Genomic DNA, 23,930 nt, shown 5'->3' with positions numbered 1-23,930 from the left:
CAGAAGGTAACAGAAAGAAATAAAAAGAGAAATTATAGCAATAAACTATGGGGTTTGAAGACAAGAAATAAAAGTGCTAATATGCAGTTAATAATATTATTAATATTAATATACAGAAGAAAGATGCTGGTGGTCATAGTGGGGGACAAAGGGAAGATATATTTGAAGAAATAAAGAATATTTACTTATCCCAGAGTTAAAAAAATGACAGACCTCTTATTTGAAGGTAAACCATCTGTATCTCAGTTTACCCACCAATAAAATGAGGATAGTAGAATGTTTCTTACTATCTTAAAAAACTAATATGAGGATTAAGTGAATTAACATATGTGTAAAGCCCTTAGAATAGTGCCTTGTACATAACTGCTACTTTAGTATTAGCTATTATTATTACCTAGCTTTATTGTAATTAAATTCTAGAACATCGAAGACCAAGGGAAAATGCTTCCAAAGAGAATAAGCATATCACCTAACAAGGAAAAATGTTTACATTGATATCAGACTTCTTAACACCATAATTACATGGTAGAAACAAGAGCATTATATCCAGTCAGGCCTCAAAATATTGACCAGATGGAAACCCACTTTGAAAAACTCTTGGAGAATGTACTAAAATAAAAAGATACATAAAAGCACAAGGGTGCTACAAGAGATACATGAAGTAATGGTGGCCAAAAACCTAGGGGATATCTTGGTTATATTAAAAAGCTCAGATTGAGGAAAATAAATTCTAAATACCATCAATGTTGTGTTGGAGGTGGGAGGCGGGGAGGAAGACCAAAATGATGTGAAACCTGCAAGATACTAGTATTTTATATTTAAGAAACTAATAAAGGAAATGTAAGGGGAAAACCCATAAATATAGATCTTAGATTAGTTTCAACCGTCGTGAGAATAAAATAGCCAGTAAGGATTTTCATGTGTTTCTGGAAGGACTGATGCAGCTATTCTGGGAAGCACCCTGGTAGTTATTCATCAAATTATATATGCATATAAACTATGGCCCAGCACTTTCATTCCTGGTTCTGCACCACAGAGAAATTACTACAGGAGTCCATTTGGGGACAAGTAGGAGGATGCAGTTGGGGTATCATAGACCAATGCTGGATGATGGATGAGTTAAGCAGAGTGACAGCAAAAGCCACTCCAGCAGCAGTGCTGGCAGCCCTGAAACCAGTGCACAGTCGGGTAGTGACTTTATTGAAATGGCATGTGGCATACACAACCTGTGGCAGGACCCTTCATGAGTGCCCTACTAGGTAAAGTTTGAACCCCTAGAAGTGGCGACATAGATGGAGAGAGGAAGTCACCAATGGCCATGAACAGGATACTGACAAGACATGACGTCAGCCTGTGCTTGAGTTGGGGCCATATGGTTGCAGTGAGCAATGTGTTTTTGTGGACTTTGGGCATCACATGCTTCTCAGTCTTACGTTGCTAATTGTGGATCCACAAAAGAACAAGAACAGGGAAACTGAGGGGAAAAAGACTGGTTTCATCACTAGATGGATTAAGGCAACTGCTCAAACTTGAACTATGAGAAGGGCTCTTAAATATGTATTGGAGTTTTCAAAGGGATCTAGGGTGAAGCAACACCCGTGGTTCAAACGACCTTTTTCTGCACATTTTCAAACTGTTACACATAGTAAAATAGCAATTCCAAAATCTTGCAATACTGTGGAATCAATAATTTTATTGGTATAAAGCTTATCTATCACCTAGTATAAGACCTAGTCTAGTGGTGAATTGCCTGACTCTGGGAACAGATTATGTGTTCAAAGCCCAGCTCTATTGTGTACTATTTTAATGAAATAATATATGGAAAGGACCTGGTACTTACTAACTGTCAAAACAAATGTTTTCCTTATTTCCTTCTATTTCATCATTAATCTGATTGAAGAGGTAAATTTTCATTTATGTGATTCATAAATCACATTTTATGACTGTGTCCAAATTGGGTAGAGTTAAACTGTTGGAGTCATCTGATTCTCACTGCTGTTTGGGTTCAACTTAAGACCTAGATTAGTCTCTTGAGAAGAATTAGGTTGGTTAAACAGAATTTTGGATTTTATGTTGGATCAGATCTATGGATCAGATCTTTGGTCTATTATTCCATAGCGGGCTCTGAAATTCTTGGTTAATGAAAAGGTATGCAAGTTACAAATAGCCATTTATGATGTGACATAAATTTGTACCATTATCCTTATATATTAATTTATGATGCTAGAGTGTATAATTATAAAAATTATTATTGTCATTTATAACTTCTAAATATGTATTTTTAGGCAAAATTAAGTACTTTTCTACTCTATAATTTTTAATACCTTCAAGTTTCAAGTTTAACTACACCCTTTTTGACATTAGGGCTTGGAATATCATAGTTTATGATATGTACAGTGATGTTTATTGCATATTTGCTCTTTTCTCTAGCTTCAAAGGGATATAATTGATATTGCCAATTTAGCATGATAAACAACTTAGAAATTCAGAATGAGAAAAATGCTAGAAATAATAATTATATTTGTCAAAGCATATGTAAACATTAATAAAATTTATAATGATTTGGGTGCTTAGACTTGATTTTAGATTTTTCTAATAGTAGTGGGAGACCAGACTGCTTTAAGAGTGTATGTGTCATATATACAAAGAATGGAGGTAGGGAATCTATCCTCTGTTTTTTTTAATTTCAATTTTGTGCATGTGTGTGAAAAAAAGGAAGATATATTTAGAAAGGAAAAGAGAGAAGAGTGGGTCTAAGTTACTTTCAGTTTAGTTGATTATTTAAAAATTTGGAAAAATGTAAATAAGACCCATAATATTCTCAAAGATAAGAAAGAAGGCAGGGAAAACCAACCAGAGATTTGGTTCTGTCATAATTATGATGTGAAGTTAAAATTCCATTTCTGCTGGGAAGTTTTCCCTGGTCCTCAGCTGGAAGTCATTTCTTCCTCTTCTGACTTTCCAGTGCATCTCCTAAAGCACTTAAGGCCTTGTCTGGTAGTGATTTATGGACACTCTCCAGGGTCTTCTGATATTATAAGATTATAAACTAATTGAATAGAGGATTTATATCTGATTCTGCTTCAAGGTGGAAGGCAGTGGCTTCTAATGGAAGAGCATGGCATTTAGAGTCGGCAAGAACCCAGTGTCAAGCCAAGCTCTTCTACTTTCTGTCTGACTACACATTAATTTTTCTGTGCTTTGATTTCCTCATATATAAAATGATGATAATAATACTTAGTTTATAGCATTTGGGAAAGATTTTATAAAATAATTCCTGCCCTGCTCCTGTTCCTTGCATATATTCAATAAATGTTAGCTCTCTTATTTCATGTCTCTGATAAGCATTCCTTTCTTCCATGTAGGAGGCCTTCCTATGAACAAGGAATGAATCAGGCATTTTGCAACTGCATCTCTCACTATTGGAAAGGCCATGTAACCATTACGTTTGACAAGTATGGCTTGTTGGATGTGATCATTAAGCGCTTTTATTCCCCACCATGCTCCCACACTGTTATTTTAATTTGTTCAATAGGGCCAGTATTTCCCCTTTTCTTGGATATAATTTTGGCGAAGCCCCATGACTCTTCTGACTACTTTCAGATAGTCAAGTTCTCTGGCCAGTAATATATAGGTCTCATTTCATGTGATAATTAAAACTTCAAACTTCATTTGAGTTCCAGCTCCTCTTTTCAGCTCACTCCTGTTGCCTGTTAGCCATGACCTAATGGGTCGGTGGAGGAGGAGCTGATTGGCCTCTTCCACTGACTTATGCTTCTAACTCAAAGAGGCAAGAAAGTTATTATTTGGCTAATACTGTCACAAATTGGTACCAGAGTCTCAGATTATTGCTGTTATTTTGTTATATTTATTTTCTAAGATGGAATTTTAACTCTTAGAACAGTTTTAATGGATACGTCAGGGACCATTCCAACCTAGGCCCTCCCCACTGCTGGAGATTTTCTAACTGCATTCCCTTTGATGTGAATGAGATACTTTCTCTGGCTGAATATGAGGTTCTCATTGGCCTTGGGTTATTGATGAGCCTTTCACACTTTCATTCAAATAATATATCTTGAGCCACTACTCTGTGTCAGATAGTCTTCTAAATAGATCAATTAGTGAACGAAGATTTCTACCTTGGGAGCATGTATTTTAAAGGAGAAGACAGAAAAACAATAGACATAATAAGTAAATAACACAGCATGTTAGAATGTGACATATACTATGGAAACAAGAGCAGGTTAAAGGGGATCAGTAGTGCTTGGGTGGGGCTAAATTGTAATTTTAAATAAGGTGATCACTTCAGGTCTTATTGACAAAGTTGATTGCAACTCTTCCCTTTCAGGTATGCTCACCCCTTTGCAATGTGACTTTGCTGCTTCAGGAGTAGAATCTCTCTCTCCATCTTTTGAGTAGAGGTTTGGCCATGTGATTTGCTTTGGCTAACAGGCATTAACAATTGTGAAAAAGGCAAAGGCTTGAAAATGCTTGTGCATTGGAGTTTGCCCTCTCTTTCTGCTAGGGAATCCTTTACCACCAAGTGAAGAAGCCTAGTTTTGCCTGCTGGAGGATGAGAGCCCAAGGGGAGATAGAGCTCTCAGCTTTCCAAACCATTTTAGCTAAGGTCCCAACTGAGGCTGAAGACCATCCATCTGAGGTCATTCTAGATCCAGCTCCAGCTGAGCTGGCATAGACGAGAAGATTATAGTAGCCAACCCACATAATCATGATCATTAACAAACTGCAATAGCTTTAAACTACTGAAATTTGTGGTTGGCAATACCTTACTGATACAATGATGTTTTAACAAAAATGAAGGGCATCCTTCAAGTTGGAGGTGGGTTAGCTTTCTCTGAGTACCTAGATTTGTGGATGGGGTTGGCTACTTGAATAATTTCCAGGTTCTGTTAAGAAGAAGGAAGGTGTGAATTATGCTTGGTTGGTAAGAGTGCCCACTGCTGTAGATCCCAAACAGCTACAGGAGAGGAGAATTAAACTCAGTCTGGGTGGTGGAGAGGGATAAGGAAATGAATCTATGTGGGAGTAACACTTAAAATGTAGGTTGGAATTCTAAATAACAGGTGGCCAAGACAGCTGGGAAGAAAAGGGCAATGAATCCTTACAACAGAAGTGGACAGCTTACGCAAGGCACAGTGATCTGTGGATCATGGACTTTGGGGGAAATGCAAGTAAGTTGTCTTGTCTGAAGTAGAATTGTGCCCAGATATTTACAACATTATCTGAAGGAATTCATCAGCTTCATCTCTGGTACGAAGAAATATCCAGGAACAGGAATATTGAACTTCAAGTATGATAGCACTTCCAAGAGATTTTCTGGGAAATTAGTTGCCCAGGGAAGGTCCAGGCAAAGGCACTTGTGTGTATCAGCTTACAAGGAATATCTGATATGATATTCCCATGCAGAACTAGAACAATTTCCATTGAACCATTTCTTTAAGAAGGAATATAATGATGAAAAACTTAAGAACTCTGGGCCCAGACTGAAAGGTTTTGAATCCCAATCCTGCTACTTCTTAGCTGCTTGACTTTGGTCAGTTTATGTAAACTTTCTGGTCCTCAGTTTCTTTTTCTGTGAAATGGGCATAACACACTTCCTTCCTGTTCCCCACTGCCATCCACTGCCTTATTTCCAGAGTCTAAAGTGTAATATTTCATGACCTGCTAGTGCCTAGCTGCTTGACTTGGATGCATATACTCCTTTTTACCTTTCTTATATGTAGGATGTCAGCATTCATGGGATTGCACGTCTGTTCTTGCTCTGCATAATCATACAGAGAGATTTCCTTCCCTGCAACCTGAGGATTACATTTAAAAATTGAATTGATAGCTACTGCTCTGAAGGCCATTTCCCTCATCTGTTCCTGCCTTCCAGGTTTAGAGAATTCAAATATGCATTTAACCTATTGGTTGAATTGCATTCTCTAAAATGATATGCTCAAATCCTAATCCCTGGTACCTGCAGATATGCCCTTACTTGGAAATAGGGTCTTTGCAGATGTAGTCAAGTTAAGATGAGGCCATCCTAGATTAGGGCGGGCCTTAAATGCAATGACCAGTGTTCTTAAAAGAGAGGGAGATTTGGAGACATACAGACACGCTCAGAAGAAAGAAGGCCATGTGATGACAGAAGCACAGATCGGAGTGACGCATGGATTTCTATGTCACTCTGCTGTGGTTGTTGCAAAAGCTATTATCAATATTCCCATCAGGAAGAAATGGATCTATGCAAGAAATTCAGTGTTTAAATACAGAAATGAAGACCGTCGGCAAGGAATAACTTTTTCCCCTTTATATCTTACAGCTAAAACATAGCCTTTCTGCTGCCAACATTGATATTTATCATTATCTTTTTCTTTCTTTCTTTTTTTTTTTTTTCGGTTACAGATTTAATGAAGTCTGAAAGGCATGCACGATCGTGTTCAGAGATAGGGAGGCCCCGCCAGGCTCTCTCTCTGCACCTCGATAAAAACAACGTGGATGTGGTGTCCAGGTACCATGGCCAGGCCCAGCACACGGGGTTCCCCGGCAGAGAAGGAATCCGACGGCTTGAGGAACTCCTGCGCCGAGCCCAGGATAACATTGCAGTCGCGGTTGGTGCAGAGGAAGCAACCGACCAGTGTCCGCCCATCTGTCATGCGAATGCGCATAGTCTTGTTGAGCAGCGCCTCCAGCTGCTGCCTAGCGCGCGCCCGTAGCCGGCGAGTCCGCGCGCTCTCCATCTGAGTCCCCTGCGCTGGAGCTGCTTTGACGCCGGCCGCAACAGCCATTGTCCTCTCGTAGCAGCATGGTTGGTCCAGCTGCGGCCATTTGTTCCCGGGCCTCCTCCAGGCCCTTCAACTTCCTAAGAACTTTTCGGGTCCGGTGGTCTGAGATCTCGCGAGCGTTATCATTATCTTTTTCTTAAATTTAAAAACAATTCTATTAATGTTCCTTTCACTGTATCAGATTAGTTGTGTTGTATGAGAATAATAATGATAGCCAGATCGTCATAAGATGCCTTTATCAAGTTTTGTTTTGTTTTCAACAGACTTAATGAAGCAAATCAAGATTTACCAGTCCCCCGGACACTTCTTTGCTCTTTAGCAAAGGGATTTGAATGTAACAGCTACTGATGAAGAATGACAGCATTTTGGTTAGTGCACATAAAATTGTTGTTTGTTCAGCTTATAACAAATACAGTTTAAATTTAATTTCAAGTTTCCTCTTTCTTTTCTCTTTGAACCTTTGCTTTGAAATTCTTCTCACGGCCAAAATGCTTTCCCAAATTGCATAGACACGCCATTGCTTCTGAGACCGAATTAGCCTCCGAGATGGGCTCACACAGCCAGCACCACCCCGGCCTGCAGGCCAGTGCCAGTTTGTAGCAGTGTCCAGGGAGATATCAGCTTCCTAACTGATTTCCCCTTCTTCCCAACCTAATTATTTGGAGACCTTCAAGCTTTCCAGAAATATCTGCAATTAGTCAGATGGTGTCTAGGGCTTTGTTTAAAATTACAATAGAAAATTTATCAAGACCATTTGGTCTAATCTCTCTCATCATCTTCCCTACAGATTTTTCCTCTTCTCTCTGGAGAGTTAGAAATGAGCTGTCATGATTATTATATAATTACAGAGAATAATAACAATAATAATGCTTGAAATTATTATTACACCATGAATAAGAATGATGTGTAAAGATAACTCCTTGTCAGATTTAGAAAGATTTTCTTCCAGAAGCTCAAACAATGAACAGTTATTAGCTTTACAACCTCTTTTTTGCTGATCGTGGTTGGAGCCCTGGTTTTGTAAACCAGGGGTCATGAGTTCATACTTCACTAGAATGTCAACCTACATCTAGTACCTAAACAAAATGACTTGTACAAAACAGTAGTTCAATAAATATTGTGCATGAGTTAATAGATAAATTAATAATAGGGAAAATTTGGGGGTAAAGATAGATTATATTTCACTATAAGTAATCTCCTTTTTAAATTGTTTTTGGGCAGCTTATGTGTATGTAGCAAATATCTGGTTAGGCAAAGTTTAAAAAGAGAAAACACTTAGAATGTAAAACTATACCTTGAGTTTGATTTCTAATTCTGGTATTTTCTGTGTCCTTGAATAAGCCACACCTCTTGGAGTTTCAGTCTTCATTGGAGTTTCCGCACGTGCACGCGCACACACACACACACACACACACACACTCACACAGAGCATTAAAGGTTTTCTTTAATCCAACTTTAAATATAAACTTGAAAGCCTCTAGTCGCCTATCTTTAGTCTTATTTCCATTCCCGTCTCCCCAGAATCAGCCACTTCATACATTTATTATGAATTCTTCCAGTCACATACAGGAATGTACACATATGTGAATGAAAAAATATAATATTGTGTGCCTACAACTTTTAAAACTTGCACAGATGCTATCAAAGTGTATATAGTATCCTGAAACTTGCTTTCCCCCTCCTCACTATAGTTTTCAAGATCTGTTCTTTTTCTTTTTAATATTTATTTATTTATTTTTATATTTGGCTACGTTGGGTCTTAGTTGTGGCATATGGGATAATTTTCGTTGCGGAGCGGGACTTCTCTCTAGTTGTGGCGCATGGGCTCAGTAGCTGTGGTGCGTGGGCTTAGCTGCCCCACAGCATGTGGGATCTTAGTTCCCTGACCAGGGATCGAACCACGTCCTCTGCATTGGAAGGCGGATTCTTAACCACTGGACCACCGGGGAAGTCCCTTCAAGATCTGTTCTTGATAATATATACTATTTTATAGCATATATTATTTGATTCTCCAATGCATGAAAAACAGCATACCTTAGTGCTTCAGAGAAAGCGTAGACTCTGGAGCCACACCATCTGGGTTTGTAACCTAGCTGTACCATTTATTGCTGTGGCATCTTTGGGAAGTTACTTAACCTCTCTTAGTTGCCTCAGTTTTCTCATCTACAAAATAGGGATTATAATAGTATCTAGATCATGGAGTTGCTATGTGAATCAAATAATTTACCAATACTTCAGTATAGTGCCAGCACATAGGAGGATCAATATATGTGCTTTCTAAATGAAAGAAAACAACTGATGAACGTTTTGTTTTCCATTTTTTACTATTACTAACAACGTTCCAAAGAATGTTTCATGTATATATTTTGGTTCTTTTGTGGGAGTGTTTCCTCAATAGTGTATTAGATATGGAATTGTTAGCTTATAGGGTTTATATGTTTCAAATCTTATTAGATTATCTTGAATTGCTCTCCATAGTGAGTGTACTAATTTATGTTCCTACCACTGTTTAAGAATTTCCATTTTTTCTTTATCCTTGCCCAACTGAGTATTATCAAACCTCTCAAATTTTGCCAATCTGATTCATGTGAAATGGATTTTATTTTTGTTTTTATTTATTTCCTTGATGGTAGGTAAGGATAAACATCTTTTCAAATGTCTTTTGGACATTCTGAGTTCTTCTTTTGTGGATTGTGAATTCTGCTGTGCTTGGCATAGGAATCTAAGTTTATTGTTTCCCTATAGGAAACATGCATTATTCCCAAATAACTTCTTGAATCAATCCCATTGATGCATAATGACACCTCAATTATACAACAAATTTCCATAAGTGTACCCATATTTGTTCTGGCTCACCATTCTGTTTCCTTTACTAATTCTCTCATCAGTATCACCTTCAAATTACAATAGCTTTAGAAAGACCTTGATGTCTGGTGGGACATTTTGCCTCTTTCATTTTCAGATCTGCCTTAGCAATACAGTATCTGTGACTCTTCCATGTAGATTTGATTTTCTCCTGCTATTTGCACATAGCCCTTTGTTACATTTTGTTTAGTATTCAGAAGTGGCTTTACAGTAAATTAAGGAAGCTTAATCTTCAGGAACACTTACTTGCACAGTCTTCTTCCAAAACTCTAGGAGTTTTATATATATATATAGTTTTATATATTTACAATTTGGGGGAGTTTTGGTTTTTTTCAGTGCTTTCTAAATTGCATAATTTTCAAGGCCCCACAAAGCCTGGATATTCCCCTGCTTATACTATACTGATTTAAGTACATGACTATCTTCCCCATTAGAATGGAGAATGTTTTCTTGAATGTTTCCCCCTGCAAAAAAATGTGTAGCTCATCAACTTGCTAATAGTGGGTGTGTGATAAATTTAGGATTAAATGAGCTTCAGTATACTGAGGATTGTTTACAAGAGTCAGAGTTTTAATCAGGAGCAGAGAATGTAAGTACATCATAGCTTGGATGTTTTGTTTTCCCTGTCCTGCAATATTCATTGGTAAATAAATCCTAACATGTTAGTTTCATTTTCCACCTACACACTAATCAACACATTCTAATTGGTATATATTGAATTCCTACATTGAGTAAGGACCAAAAAAACCTCTCACTTCTTATACTTCAAGAAGGCCAGTTTAGATTTCTAGCTCTTCAGTCTAGGAGACTTCCTCTAAAGCAGTGTTGTCCAATAGAACTTTATGAGATGATGGAAATGTTCTGTAACATCTGTGCTGTCCAATATGGAAGCCATTACATTTAAATGTAAATGGCTACACATGACTAGTGACTACCATTTTGGACAGTGCAGCTCTAGAGGATTATGAATAATGTGACGCACTTGGGATGGTTTAATTAAATGAATAAATACATCACTTATAAATAAATGATGAAAGATCAAATTTAGACAATATTGCAGTCCACTCTTCTGGCAGAAAATTTGTAGATAATGTTTAGCTGCATGCAAACTTGAGAAAGGAAATATACACACAGCAATGTAATGAACTGAAAAGGCAATTTCAAAGCAAATGTAAGTAACACTCAGTTTTTTAAAAAGCTATGCTAAAATGAAGACAGAAGGGAAAAAAAGAATCTTTCGAAGGAGCCAAGAATCCACAGTAAAACATCTTTCTCTTATTCAGCTAGAGAACAGAAGCAGAACAAGAGAGAGATTAAGAAGGCCTATAGGTATGCCAGAAATCTCATTGTTTCACTGTGTGCAAGTATTTATGTGGGAAGGGAGAAATAGGGGTAGTGGCTACAAAAACACTGATATGAAAAGGTATGAGCCAACAGAGACCTATGGTGGAAAACAGTACCACTGTTATCTCCCAAACCTCTGGAATTTGCAAATTGCACTATTTACTTTGCTAGCATGACAGAGGAAATATTCCAAATGACATGCTTACTATGGTCAGCACTCCAAAGGTACTGTTCTAATGATTCCTGGTTAAAAAAATAGAAACACAAACAAAAACATCCTAGACCTCTCTTTTTTGTAATCACTCATGACAGGTTATGAATATATATTCTTTGACAAGAAGATGAAAATATACCCCCAGATGCAAATTAAATTACACTTCCCTGAAATCCTCATTTTGTATTATTTTAGAAAGTGCCTGCATCTGTCATTGCTATTTAGCACATATTTATCATATTATTTCAGTGTTGATGGTGGGTTTTTGGTCTAGAAGATAATCTTTCACATGCAGTTTTTGCAACTTATTTTCACTTGTGTGGAGATTATTTGGTGACTTTTTAGATTTTTAAATGTTGGTCTTTAAATACATGAATATTTCAGCATGAATTTCTAGCTGCAAAGGAAAAAAATGTATATTTTGTTGTTATACTTTATTACATATTGGTAATATTTTGTTGTTTGAATCATTAAGCATGAAAAAAATCTCATTATTTGGCTACTTTTTTATAAAAGTGCACACAGCATAGCCTAAAAGCACAAAAGATTTTCTGTATGGGTTAAAAAATAATTCAACATGTACCTTGCTTCCTAAAGGATAAACAGCATGGGAATAGCCATGATGTGGGTTCAGAATTTCTTCTTAGCTTAGCTTGTGGAATAAAATGAGTGACACCTGTTAGGCATCAGGACACATGGAGAAGCAGGGTCAACGTTGTCCAGATGAGATCAAGTTACCTGATGGGAGAGTCCATTTGAGTTTTGCCTGTGTCTTAAAACCAATCTTTTCTTTTAAAAAAATCCACAGTAATATTTGACTATTCAAGAAAATTATAGTACCAGTACATAACTCTTGCTCCTATTTTAGTTAATTTCTTTTAACTATTTTTGTGTCTAGGCTTATTTTACATATCTTTAATCAGACATTTTCAATACTTATTGTTTCACTTGGCATTAAATGACTCGCCTGTTTCCAATTGATTTATAATTTTAGAAACATTATTTTCTTAATGACTATATACTTGTCAACAAAATCCACAGTGACTGAATGACTAACTCAAAGATTCAAGGAATTATTACCTAGTTTATAGCTTATTCAGAACTCAATGTATGAAATTCCCCTGCTTGTTACGATCATTAGTAGTAGTTAGTAAGACAAAGAAGATGAATTCAAAGCAGTAAAATTTCCTTCTTAAATACAATCTAGCTGATTCAGCTCTTTTAGACAGAAGGCAAAATTAATTTAGAAAACTAGCCTTAAATTCTCTCTCACTCATTGTAGTCTCCCTAGTTCTGAGTCTTAAAGTAAATGGGAAGCAACTGAGAAGCATCTTCTTAGCTGGCAGAAGAGCAGAGGCATTAACTCTTGGGGATGGAGGATAAAGAGCTTCTCTCACCCTCCTGAAGAATGAAGTAGCACTTGGAAAGAAAAGCAGTAAGCTGCTGGTCTCAGAGTTTCCCAGAGGATATCGACTTTTTTTTTTTTTGAGGCACAGACAAAGGTGGTCACACTTATCTTGAATATTTTAAATAGTCTTTGCCTCAGTAGGCTAGGGAAAACCAGAAGCCTGTTAAAGGTCAGAGAAACCAAAGAAAGGAAGTAATTTCAAGATGTAAGAGGAAGTCAACAGGATCAAATATGCTGAAGAGGTCAAAGAAATAAAGAGAAACTTTATCAGATTTGGTAAGAAAACTGTCTTGTAAGGACTTCCATGAGAAAAAATTTAGTAACACTGTGAGAATAAAAAGTTCATGTAATTAATTAAGAAGGTAGAGATTAGGTAAAGAATTAATGAAGGCAGTGGATATCGATTACAAATTGAGGCTCTGAAATGTATAAGGAATTAGAGAAATAAGATAGTAACTATAGGAGGGGCAGCATCCATAAATACCCTTTTAAGACAGATGAAGACTGTATTAGTTTTTTTATTGCTATTGTAACAAATTACACAAATTTAGTGACTTCTTATAATGCAGTTATGTAGGTCACAAGTCCAACATGGGTCTCATGGGACTAAAATCAAGGCGTCAGTCGGGCTGCATTCCTTTCTGTAGTCTTAGGGAAGAATTCATTTCCTTGCCTTCTCTAGCTGCCAGAGCTCACTAACATTCATTGGCTTGTGGCCCCTTTCCGTCATCTTCAAAGCTAGCAAAGAAAGTCAGGTCCTTCTCATATTACATCACTAACCTCACTTCTGTTGTCACATTTCCTTCTCTGACCTTTTTTTCTGCCTCCCTCTTCCACTTTTAAGGATGCTTGTGATTACATTGTGATCACCTGGACAGTCCAGGATACCCTTCCTATCGCAAGGTCCTTAACTTAATCCTATCTACAAAGTCCCTTTTACCAAGTAAGGTAACATTCACAGGTGTTAGAATTAGGATGTGGACATCGTTGGGAGGTTGTTATTCTGCCTGCCACAATACCTGCAGCTATGTATAAACGGAGGCAGAAGAATTCAGTGATGAGGAAATGATTGAATTGCTGAAAAGGGAAAATATAAGTATAGCAGCCAGTTGCTTCAGCAGTCAAGAAGGACAAATTAACCTGAGTCAGGAAGGGTAGGTCATCTTGTCTATCAATGGGACGAAGGCAAATACAGCTTATGCAGGTATAGATATAAACACAGATATACAGTTGACCCTTGAACAACATGGGTTTGAACTGTATGGGTCCATTTCTATGCAGACTTCTTTTCAACAGAAAATATTTCAGTACTACAGGATTCACAGTTGGTTGAATCCGTGGATGTGGACTGCGGATGTGAGCAGTGGGTATGGATGAACCTCGTGTGTGGAGGAACTTCATATATGGAGGGTTGACTCTAAATTACACATGTATTTTGACTGTGTAGGTCCGTGTTCCTAACACCCATGTTGTTCAAGGGTCAATTGTATATCTATATAGATACATAGACAGAGAGGAAGAGAAAGAGAGTTACTGAAATGGAGAGAAAAGTTAAAAGCTGGAGCTCAGAATATATGATCAGTGAAGGAGACAGTGTAAGGTGAAGAGGTGCAGAATGAGAGGCTTCAAGTGAAAGTCTTACACAGTGTTTTGGGGTCTTGGAGAATTTTAAAAAGGATGCATTAAAGGATGGCAAGTAACATTTAGGATCCCGATGATCCTTAATAGGATAAATGTGTGGTGGGTCAAATCTTCGTGATTCTAAATATTCCTTCAACAATGCTCAGCCCAAGCAGAAAAAAGGAAAACAAAACTCAGGAGAGGTGGAGGGATGAGAACCGATTTGTATTGCTTGGATGAGTGGCCTAAGCAGCTTGGAATATATTGATAATTGGAGCACTGAAGTTTCAGATGTTATGTTTGGTCACATCTTACACATAAGAGGCAAGAAAATTTAGGAATTTAATTAAGGAATCTAAGCTCCAACCTTATAATTTTATTTTGTATATAGATATATATTACCTCCAGAGTTTAAAATATATATATATCTGAATCCCAAAAGGGACTCACCTGAGAATATAAGAACATTGGCTTTGAATTCAGAAATAACTGTATTGGAATTTTGGCTATCATTAATTAGTCATGCAAATTGATGAATTGCAGCCTTAGTTTCTCCTTATGTGTAAAATAGAGATTGTGCTTAATTTGCTGGGTTTTTAGGATTAAAAGGAATAAAACATTACTAATAAAATTTGGAATGTAGAATATATTTAATCAGTTATTTCATGCTATTTTTATAGCAACATAAATGGAAAAAGTCTAAAAATCCTTATTATAATTTTGATAAATCTGCCTGACTGAAATATTGATAACTAGTTCCAAGAACTGCTTTTTTTCTTCACTTTTACATTCAATAAATGACACATTTGAGAGATTTCCTTTGGGTTTCACAGTAAATTAGCAAAGTAATGATTTTACATTTGGTTCTATTCTTAATGTCTAATAGAAGTAAAATAACTTCTAGATTATTTCAAATGCACTGAAAACATAAATAGCAATAGTTTTCCAGCTGCAAAATTGATGCTGAAGGTACTTAAATGGCACATAGGATGTTGAATGCCCATAATCACAAGCCGATTCAGTGCTGCCACTTGGCTGAAAACATGAGTTAATGTTTTAAAGTAAGTAGAACTGGAGTAGCATCTCTCCTTTAAAGTCTGTTAGATTGCAGTGCAAGATCTTTGAACAAGCACATAAGTTATATGATTTGTATCAGTTCCTGAGTCCCTTCTGTGTTCTTCCCAATAACCCCACCCCATGTGAATTTTAAGTATTGTATGTATACATCTAATGAACTTGATGAACCTCTAGATGACGCTTTTACATTCTTGATGATTTTATTAGTGGTTTGTTTTCTCCATGAATAGATTTGTAGGTGACACAAGACATATATCCCATTTTCTCAAGTGAATTAACACCGTATAAACAAAATTCACATATTTCAAATACGTGCTAGATCTTGGAATATTATGTAAATGGAGCCCCCCCCCACTGTGAAAATTTGGCGTTAATGGAAAAGTTATTAAATTTTAACACTTGCCATTCTTCCTCCTCCTTAAATTTTCTGATATCTCTCAGATAACTATAAAACAAAAAAGTTTTGCTTGAGTATTTTTTTTTGGTTATAAAACATGTCAGCATCTTTTTGTTTACGTGTTCTCAGAGGTACTCCAGAGTGACACACTTGTCAATAAGGCTGCAGCAGTATTCACAGCTTTGCTTTCATTTAGTTAATGAAATACTTAGATTATGCATATGAACTGTTCCTGTTATTTTTTTTACTCGTATCCAGGCTGTGAACGTCATCTCTGCCCCTTTTATGGATCACCTTTCAAATGAAACCAATAGTACCTCCTTCCCCTTAGGATCCTAAAATGCTGTAATCTAGTGATAAATAATGGACAGAAATCCATTATACAAATCAGCCTGTAATCAGCTTTTTGTCCCCTCCCATGCTTTTGTTTTATTTCTTCCCCAAATACAGATATAACTTAAAGTGGAGAAAATTAGTATTGAAACTGTATAGAAGTATTTTTTTTTGTACAAATTTCCTTCCTTAACAAACCATCTTGTGTATGAAAATCTCTCGATATGTGCTTCTGCCTTTACTCTGGATCCTGTCATTTCTCACCGCCCCAGGCACATGACAAGATATTGAGTCCTTTCCTCTACCATTTATCTTTAGCTTCTGTCCTTTTCACTAGCTCTTGGTCTGTAACATTCTCCAATCTTTCTCACCCTAAAGAATAACAAAGCAAGCTCTTCCTACAGCCCATCTTTCCTTTTCATTATGGTTTGATCCCTTTTCTCTCTAACAAAGCCTTTGTTCTTGGAAAATAAGATACACTTGCTATCTCAAGTCCTTCACTTCCCATTAATTTTCAACTTGTGAGGAGAGCAGTTACCAGAACAACAGAAAGCTTATTTTAAAACACACATTTCTTCTGGCATATTGCATTTTGACATTTCCTTTGGGAAGGAGGTACTTCAATTTTGAAAAATACTCCCTAGCTGATTATCATGTGAGAGTCACTATCTTAATGCAATGCCTCACAGTTAAAACTGACCGTTCCCCAAAGTCTTCTCACTAAGATGGCTCCCAAATTGCAAACTCCAATGCCACTTTCCAGTCCTATCTTAGCTGAGCTCCCTGAAGCCTTTGAACTTCTTGACTTCTGCAATCCTTTCTCACAAAGTTTCCTTTGTACCACTTCTTTTCTGTTTACTGACTGCTGGTACTGCTGTTCCTCCAGCCATTTCTCTCTCTCTCTCTCTCTCTCTCTCTCTCTATGCTCTTCTTACAGGGTCTTGTGTATGCATAAATTTTCAGGTCACTATGTATGCCGACAAGTCTCAAACATGTCTGTCCAGGTCACATGTCTTTCCTGGGTCCTAGATAAATATCTGTTACTTCTCCATTCTACTTGGAAATAAATCCAAGTTTTGCTCAAATTTCAAATTATTTAGCTTAAATATTTTAATTATTTACCTGTCTCTCCTTCCTACTATTCTGTGAAGTCTTTAAAAGCAGAAACTAGGTTATATTTATCCTAATATTCCCAGTCCCTTTCACTGTGCTGGGTGAAGAATAAAATATTAGAAAAAAAATACTTCATAATCATCTGGTCTGTGAATATAGTGTATGTAAACTCTCTATAGAATGGTCAAATTAACACAAAAGCTTTCTATAGAATTCTCAATTAACAGAAATAACATAAGAATGTCCTATGAGGTAAATGATGAAGAAATATTTTAATTAAATTTTCCTGGACATATTCATGAGTTATAACTGTTGAAAATATTTTCCTGCTCACCTAAAATATGAGAAATTATTTCATGATAACAATAGATAGTATTAGCCTCTCTATTTAAGTATTTATCAGCTTCTTATGGAGGAAGAAAAACAGATTAAATTGAAACAGTCATGGTCTGATATAGGGGTCAACAAACTACAGCTCATGCTGGCAAGACAAATGTGGTCTGTGGCTTGTTTTTGTATGGCTAACAAGCTAAGAATGTTTTTTACATTTTTAAAGTGTTGTTAAAAAAAGAAGTAGAAGAAGAAAGAGGAGGAGGAGAAAGAAGCAGAAGAGGATGAGGAGGTGGAGGAAGAGGAAGGAGGGAAAAGAAGTAAGGGAACAGATTCTTTGAGTTGGCCATATTCAGCAATGCCACATCAGAGCTGATATATATATATAATACATTTATTTCAATCACAGCCCAATTCAAAATGATTAACTCAAGATAAATACGTAACTACTTATCAGTTCCATAAAGTAATTAAATCCATAACTTTTCCTATTAGATATATCCAAAATATACTAGTTTTCTTATACTGGAGAAAAGTCACAAAGACATTATATTTTAGTATTTAATAAAAGCTGGGAAAATACTTAAGGCCTTCTGTTTTTTAATAGTGTCTGTGTATATGGAAGTTGTTGAATATCACTGAAAACATTAGAAAGTATAGCTGGTCAAATAAACAGACAAACACAAAATTTACTATAAAATTTGTTTCAGATTTTACCAGCCATTCAATAATTAAATTTACTTATTCTTAATTTTGACATTCACAGAATGTAGGATATAGATTTTAAAAATTAATTATTATATTTTAACAAATTAGAAATTAGAATTAAGTGAGCCAAGATTCTTATGATGTCCTATGGAATGTAGAAGCACATATCATGCAGCTGGTGCCATTTATAGCAGATTTTATCCACCACTGGATAACCTGGGTGAGGTTTAGGAGAGTGCTTTTGGGGAAGATTTACCTTTAGCAGCCTCCTCTGTTGTCTAAGTCATTAGGTACTCAGGGAATTGCTCAGTTACCACCACAGTTGCATTTTTGCTGTGCATAAAGCCCAGACCTGCATTTTCCCTCTATATCCTTACATGCTGTTTATTGAAATACCAACTGAAGACTGTGGCAGAAGAAGAGGCCAAGGAGGCATTCTGTGGCAAATTCAGTATCTTTGTCTCTACCTCTTCCTTCTTATGTTCCTCTCAGTATATCCCTATCAATATCATGGCTATATGGTCCCAGGACTAACATTCTGAAGAGCTATATTTGATGATGACTTACATAGTTTGCAGAGGAAGGAGAATTTTTCCTTGTCTCCTTTTGCCTGGGGACCAATAGGTTTATAGGTGGCATATCTGCTTTGTGATTTAATTGGATTAAAATGATTATATAAAATGACAGATAAGTTGTATGAACCTAAATGTAAACAAAGCACTAAAGATTAGCATCCAGTTTTAGAATTATGGCAAGGGAAACAAAAATTGGAGTTTAAAATTGAATTAAAAATGAATGTAGAATCCAAGCTGAGTATATTCCAGACAGGTGTGTTATGTCCAGAACAACTGTAAATGCAGCTCATTGTATTGAAATCATGACAAAATTGAACCTACTTGATTGTTGAAGATTTTGTTACATAGGAGGTATACAAAAAGTATTCACTGTGGTTTTATGAAAGGGAAAGGGAGAAATATCAACTGAGGGCATAATGATTTCACCAGGAGTAAGAGAAGAGATAGCAGAATCTGAGTTACATTCATGGTATATGTGTCAGCTGTATAAAATCTCAGAAGCAAAAGAAGATGCAGAAATTTATGGAATCAATTTATTTACCTATATCAGGAATAAGCATTTAATCATAGTAAAGGATTACAGAGGATATTTGAAATAATACAACTTCTCACCACAAAATGCATTGCAATTGGTCACCTATGAACTCTCTAGAAAAGATGGTTTACGCTGAACAGTTGATCACATGGAAAATAATAGCTGAATTATTGAAATCAAATGTGGTCTGAATGACTATAAGTCTGTTCTACTGCCTGGTAAAAACCTTTAGCACTCTGAGTATGAAATAAGTAATTTACAAGGCTTTAGCAAAAAAGATTCCTTTCCAGCGTTGATGAGAAGGTTAAAAAATCCTAAACGGGCTTTGAAAATTATTGACTCAAATAGAAAATTCATGAAAGCTGAGACCAAACCAAATTAAATAGGCCCAACTCAACTCAGCATTAGAAAAGATTTTCCAAAATACTTCTCAAGTGAAATGCAAGGGCAGCAATATTGTTTCTATACAAAATCACTCAGATGTCTCTGAAATCAGTTACTGTGATGTGCAAAGCAAAATCTCCCAATCCATACATATATTATTTGAAAAGTATGGATAGAATAGCCAAATGTGACAGAATAATCAAAATAATCCAGAGTTATAGAAATGGGTGAGACTTTTCAATTATTTTAACCACTGGTGAGCATAAACTCAAATGTATCCTTAAATATTGACAGTCACAGAAAATTATATTAATTTCCATTATTGGGAAATATATATACCCCTGTAAAATAAATTCACTTATTCAAAATAATTGAATTTCTTTATCTTTTCTACACTGAAGCTGTTTTTGAAAAAAAAAAATCTAATTGACAAGGATGGTAAGGAATGTTGGTGATGGGTGAGAATACAGGAAAAGCAGTAAAGGAAATATTTATGATAAGGAACTAATTACTTAATCATCAAATCAGAGAACATTAGTGCGAAAAAAGTTTTGAGAAATGTCAACTAGTCTGTCTTCTCTGTCTTTAGGCAAACTTAGTTGAGAAAAGCACAATAATCCTTTTTTTAAATTATTATTTTATTTTTTAACATCTTTATTGGGGTATAATTACTTTACATTGTTGTGTTAGTTTCTGCTGTATAACAAAGTGAATCTGCTATATGTATACATATATCCCCATATCCCCTCCCTCTTAAGTCTCCCTCCCACCCTACCTATCCCAGCCCTCTAGGTGGTCACAAAGCACCGAGCTGATCTCCCTGTGCTATGCGGCTGCTTCCCACTAGCTATCTATTTTACATTTGGTAGTGCATATATGTCAATGCCACTCTCTCACTTCGTCCCAGCTTACACTTCCCCCTCCCTGTGTCCTCAAATCCATTCTCTACATCTGCATCTTTATTCCTGTCCTTTCCCTAAGTTCTACAGAACCATTTCTTTTTTTGTTTGTTTTTTAGATTCCATACATATGTGTTAGCATATGGCATTTGTTTTTCTCTTTCTGACTTCATTCTGTATGACAGAATCTATGTCAATCCACCTCATTACAAATAACTCAATTTTGTTTATTTTATGGCTGAGTAATATTCCATTGTATATATGCACTACATCTTCTTTATCCATTCATCTGATGATGGACACTTAGTTTGCTTCCATATCCTGGCTATTGTAAATAGAGCTGCAATGAATATTGTGATAATGACTCTTTTTGAATTATGGTTTTCTCAGGGTATATGCCCAGTAGTGGGATTGCTAGGTCATATGGTAGTTCTACTTTTAGTTTTTTAAGGAACCTCCATACTGTTCTCCATAGTGGCTGTATCAATTTACATTCCCACCAAAAGTGCAAGAGGGTTCCCTTTTCTCCACACCCTCTCCAGCATTTATTGTTTGTAGATTTTTTAATGATGGCAATGCGACTGGTGTGAGGTGATACCTCATTGTAGTTTTTTTTTTTTTTTTAAAGAAATTCACGTTCTTTTATTTATTTATTTATTTATTTATGACTGTGTTGAGTCTTCGTTTCTGTACGAGGGCTTTCTCTAGTTGCGGCAAGTGGGGACCACTCTTCATTGCGGTGCGCGGGCCTCTCACCATCGCGGCCTCTCTTGTTGCGGAGCACAGGCTTCAGACGCGCAGGCTCAGCAATTGTGGCTCACAGGCCCAGTTGCTCCGTGGCATGTGGGATCTTCCCAGACCAGGGCTCGAACCCGTGTCCCCTGCATTGGCAGGCAGATTCTCAACCACTGCGCCACCAGGGAAGCCCCTCATTGTAGTTTTGATTGGCATTTCTCTAATGATTAGTGATGTTGAGCATCCTTTCATGTGTTTGTTGGCAATCTGTATATCTTCTTTGGAGAAATGTCTATTTAGGTCTTCTGCCCATTTTTGGATTGTGTTGTTTGTTTCTTTGATATTGAGCTGCATGAGCTGCTTGTATACTTTAGAGGTTAATCCTCTGTCAGTTGCTTCATTTGCAAATATTTTCTCCCATTCTGAGGGTTGTATATTCGTTTTATTTATGGTTTCCTTTGCTGTGCAAAAGCTTTTAAGTTTCATTGGGTGGTCTGATTTGTTTATTTTTGTTTTTATTTCCATTTCTCTAAGAGGTGAGTCAAAAAGTATCTTGCTGTGATTTATGTCATAGAGTGTTCTACCTATGTTTTCCTCTAAGAGTTTTATAGTGTCTAGCCTTACATTTAGGTGTTTAATCCATTTTGAGTTTATTTTTGTGTATGGTGTTAGGAAGTGTTCTAATTTCATTCTTTTATATGTAGCTGTCCATTTTTCTCAGCACCACTTATTGAAGAGGCTGTATTTTTCCATTGTATACTCTTGCCTCCTTTATCAAAGATAAGATGACCACATGTACATGGGTTTATCTCTGGGCTTTCTATCTTGTTCTATTCATCTATATTTCTGGTTTTGTGCCAGTACCATACTGTCTTAATTACTGCAGCTCTGTGGTATAGTCTGAAGTCAGGGAGCCTGATTCCTCCAGCTCCGTTTGTCTTTCTCAAGATTGCTTTGGCTATTCAGGGTCTTCTGTGTTTGCATACAAATTGTGAAATTTTTTGTTCCTACTTCTGTGAAAAATGCCATTGGTAGTTTGATAGGGATTACATTGAATCTGTAGATTGCTTTGGTTAGAATAGTCATTTTCACAATGTTGATTCTTCCAGTCCAAGGACATGATACATCTTTCATCTGTTTGTAACATCTTTAGTTTCTTTCATCAATGTCTTACAGTTTTCTGCATACAGGTCTTTTGTCTCCTTAGGTAAGTTTATTCCTAGGTATTTTATTCTTTATATTGCAGTGGTAAATGGGAGTGTTTCCTTAAGTTCTCTTTCAGATTTTTCATCATTAGTGTATAGGAATGCAAGAGATTTCTGTGCATTAATTTTGTATCCTGATACTTTACCAAATTCATTGATTAGCTCTAGTAGTTTTCTGGTAGCATCTTTAGCACTCTCTATGTATAGTATCATGTCATCTGCAAACAGTGACAGCTTTACTTCTTCTTTTCCAATTTGGATTCCTTTTATTTCTTTTTCTTCTCTGATTGCTGTGGCTAGAACTTCCAAAACTATGTTGAATAATAGTGGTGAGAGTGGGCAACCTTGTCTTGTTCCTGATCTAAGAGGAAATGCTTTCAGTTTTTCACCATTGAGAACGATGTTGGCTGTGGATTTGTAAAAATGGCCTTTATTGTGTTGAGGTAAGTTCCCTCTATACCTACTTTCTGGAGAGTTTTTTTTTTTTTTTTTTTTAATAGGTTTTACTTATTTATTTATTTATTTATTTATTTACTTTTGGCTGTGTTGGGTCTTCGTTTCTGTGTGAGGGCTTTCTCTATTTGCGGCAAGTGGGGGCCACTCTTCATCGCGGTGCGCGGGCCTCTCACTATCGCGGCCTCTCTTGTTGCGGAGCACAGGCTCCAGACGTGCAGACTCAGCAATTGTGGCTCACGGGCCCAGTTGCTCCGCGGCATGTGGGATCCTCCCAGACCAGGGCTCGAACCCGTGTCCCCTGCATTGGCAGGCAGATTCTCAACCACTGCACCACCAGGGAAGCCCCTGGAGAGTTTTTTTCTCTCTCAAATGGGTGTTGAATTTTGTCGAAAGCTTTTTCTGCATCTATTGAGATGATCATATGGTTTTTATCCTTCAGTTTGTTAATATGGTGTATCACATTGATTGATTTGCGTATATTGAAGAATCCTTACATTCCTGGGGTAAACCCCACTTGATCATGGTGTATCATCTACTTAATATGTTGTTGGATTCTGTTTGCTAGTATTTTGTTGAGGATTTTTGCATCTGTGTTCATCAGTGATATTGGTCTGTAGTTTTCTTTTTTTGTGACATCTTTGTCTGGTTTTGGTATCACAGTGATGGTGGCCTTGTAGAATAAGTTTGGGACTGTTCCTCCCTCTGCTATATTTTGGAAGAGTTTGAGAAGGATAGGTGTTAGCTCTTCTCTAAATGTTTGATAGAATTCGCCTGTGAAGCCATCTAGTCCTGGGCTTTTGTTTGTTGGAAGATTTTTAACCACAGTTTCAATTTCATTCCTTGTGATTGGTCAGTTTATATTTTCTATTTCTTCCTGGTTCAGTCTCGGAAGGTTGTGCTTTTCTAAGAATTTATCCATTTATTCCAGGTTGTCCATTTTATTG

General features: G+C 36.6%; 1 pseudogene; it reads right to left on the bottom strand.

The window, feature by feature from the left end:
- Window positions 1–6,391: 6,391 nt before the first annotated feature.
- Window positions 6,392–6,901, bottom strand: LOC132365461 (N-alpha-acetyltransferase 38, NatC auxiliary subunit-like; annotated as a pseudogene).
- Window positions 6,902–23,930: the final 17,029 nt, after the last annotated feature.

This window comes from Balaenoptera ricei, chromosome 4 (assembly GCF_028023285.1).
Source record: "Balaenoptera ricei isolate mBalRic1 chromosome 4, mBalRic1.hap2, whole genome shotgun sequence".
Classification (NCBI taxonomy): Eukaryota; Metazoa; Chordata; class Mammalia; order Artiodactyla; family Balaenopteridae; genus Balaenoptera; species Balaenoptera ricei.
Note: the sequence above shows the minus strand (reverse complement) of the source record. Positions and strands in the feature narration are given on the sequence as shown.